Raw genomic sequence first — 3056 nt, forward strand, 5'->3', positions numbered from 1 at the left:
ACATTTTGGTGTCTATTAAACTTCACAGAACACACTTGTATTAAATTATATTATTAATGCAATGGATGATGTTGTTGCTTGTTTACTACTATGCATTGTTGTGATACTGTACATGACGTCCTCCACCCCCGAACGTTTCCGCCGTTCCGGTTTTGGGGTGTGACATTGAACTACTGCACATCGACTTATGTGGTCCTTTGGCTATCGAAAGCTTCGGTGGTAGTAAGTTTATACTTGTTATTGTTGATGATTTTTCTCGCTTCACCTGGGTTTTCTTTCTTAAACAGAAATCAGAGGCCACTCCAAAGCTGAAGGTTTTTATCAAGCAAGTGGAATTGCAGCTGTGAAAGGTGGTAAGAAATATAAGAAGCGATAATGGGCTAGAGTTCAAAAACAAAGGCTTTGAAGAGTTTCTGGCTGAAAAGGGAGTAACTCACAACTTCTCTGCTCCCAATACTCCACAACAGAATGGGATCGTTGAAAGGCGAAACTGTTCTTTATGTGAAGCCGCCCGAACCATGTTGAGCTTCGCTTCTCTTCCACTATACTTCTGGGCTGATGCAATTGCTGATGCATGTTACACTCAGAACCGATCCTTCATCAACAAGCGATTTTCCATCTCTCCATACGAGATTTTGAATAATAGTAAGCCCAATGTAAAGTTTTTCCACGTGTTCGGTTCCAGATGCTTTATTTTCAACTCCAAAGAGAACCGAAACAAATTTGATGTCAAGGCAGACGAAGGGATCTTTCTTGGTTATTCGGTTACTTCAAAAGCATATAGGGTTCTGAATAAACGCTTGAAGAAGATTGAAGAAACCTACTATGTTACTTTTGATGACAATTACGTGAAGAAAATACGAACAATCGAAAGTCCAACGGAGGAAATCTTTCCAGAATCTGGTCAAGTCTCAGTTCCTATTTCCAATCTGTTTGAAAAGTACATGCTGCTCTTTAATGAACCAGGAAAGGCGATCCACTCAGAATTGAAAGCAGCAGATAACAAAATCGATACCTTGAAGAAAATCATCGATGAAGCTACTAAAGACATGGAAAGCGAACCTCAACAACCAACAGAGAAGCAGACTCAAAGCAAACCTACTGCATCAGGTGATCATCCAGCTACTAATGACCCTCCAACAAAAAGCACTATACTCCAGGGGGAGGGTTCGTCTACACCAAAAACAACCAACATGCCTTTCCAGGGGGAGAAACCATCTAAAACCCCAACTCATGAAGATCCATTTTAGGGGGAGAGTACTGAACCTGACATGGGATTCGGTTCGCCATTTGAGGATGAGAATGAAAATGCAAATGACGAAGGCGATCTGTCAGAATTGGAAGAAGAAGTCAATGCTGAGCTGGATCCTGCCTATGATCCAAATTACCCTCCTCTCATAAAATGGACAAAGGATCATCCTAAAACTCAAATCATTGGTAAATCATCTGAGGGTGTTCTCACACGCTCTTAAATGAAGGCGAAGCAAACCGCTTTATTCTCTCAAGTAGAATTTTGCATGTTTAATTCGTTTGTCTCTAAAGTTGAACCAAAGACGGTAAATGTTGCTCTTGATCACTTTGATTGGGTGCAAGCTATGCAATATGAACTCCATGAGTTTGAACGAAATCGTGTTTGGAGGCTGATTCCCACACCAAAGGATGCATCTGTAGTCGGTTTAAAATGGGTTTTTCTAAATAAGTTAGATAAAAAGGGTAACGTCATTCGCAACAAAGCGAGACTGGTGCTGAAAGGATATTGCCAGGAAGAAGGAATAGACTATGAAGAGACCTTCGCTCCAGTAGCAAGGTTGGAATCAATGAGAATCTTTTTGGCATATGTTGCACATAAAAACTTCGAAGTTTTCCGAATGGATATAAAATGTTCTTTCTTGAATGGTGAACTAGAAGAAACGGTATACATTGAGCAACCACCTGGTTTTGTGAACGAGAAGTATCCTGATCACTGCTACGTACTGGATAAAGTAGTCTATGGTTTGAAGCAAGCCCCGAGAGCCTGGTATGAAACTCTAACATGTTTTCTCAAAATGTCAAAATTCAAACAAGGTTCGGTTGACCCAACCTTCTTTCGCAAGAAAGAAGGCGAACACTTAATGATTGTTCAAATTTACGTCGATGACATCATCTTCGGCTCCACGAATCCTAGCTTAACAGCTGAATTCAGGAAGTTGATGGAGACTAAGTTTGAAATGAGCGCAATGGGTCTGATTAACTTTTTTCTTGGATTGAATATAAGACAGGGACCAGAAGGCATCTTCATTAATCAGGAAGCATACACGAAGACTCTGTTGGCAAAGTTCGGCATGACGGGAGATTCCAAAGTAAAGGTTCCAATGGCATTTGGCACGAAGCTGACTCCATCTCTTGAGAAACCGGCTGTTGATGTGACTCTCTATCGACAGATGATAGGATCTCTAATGTATCTAACAACTAGTAGACCGGATATAATGTTTTATGTCTGTTATTGTGCCAGGTTTCAAGCAAATCCTAGAGAACCTCATATGCTTGCATTGAAAAATATCTTCCGTTATTTGAAGCGAACCTCGTCTCTCGGTCTTTGGTATCCTGCAAAATCCGGCTTCTTTGTTCAAGCTTTCTCTAACACTGATCTTGGTGGATGTGGATTGGACCGAAAGAGCACAACCAGCGGATGCCAGTTCCTTAATGGCAAACTTGTCAGCTGGCAATCAAAGAAACAAACTTGTGTGTCTCTTTCCACAGTCGAAGCTGAGTACATCAATGCATCATCCTGTACATCACATGTCATATGGATACAAAGCCAACTTAGAGATTATGGCTTAAGCATGAAGAAGATCCCTCTCTACTGTGACTCTGAAAGTGTGATTCGAATATGTCACAATCCAGTGCAACATTCCAAGACTAAGCATATTGCACTAAAATACCACTTCATCAAGGACCACGTTGAAGATGGTAATATTGAAGTTAATTTCGTTCGGTCCTCAGATCAACTGGCTGACATCTTCACTAAGGCCTTACCAGAAGCAAGCTTTAACAAGATACTCCAAGGCTTGGGAATG

Source organism: Lactuca virosa, chromosome 4, assembly GCF_052849685.1.
Source record: "Lactuca virosa cultivar CGN04683 chromosome 4, Lactuca_virosa_CGN04683_v6, whole genome shotgun sequence".
Lineage (NCBI taxonomy): Eukaryota > Viridiplantae > Streptophyta > Magnoliopsida > Asterales > Asteraceae > Lactuca > Lactuca virosa.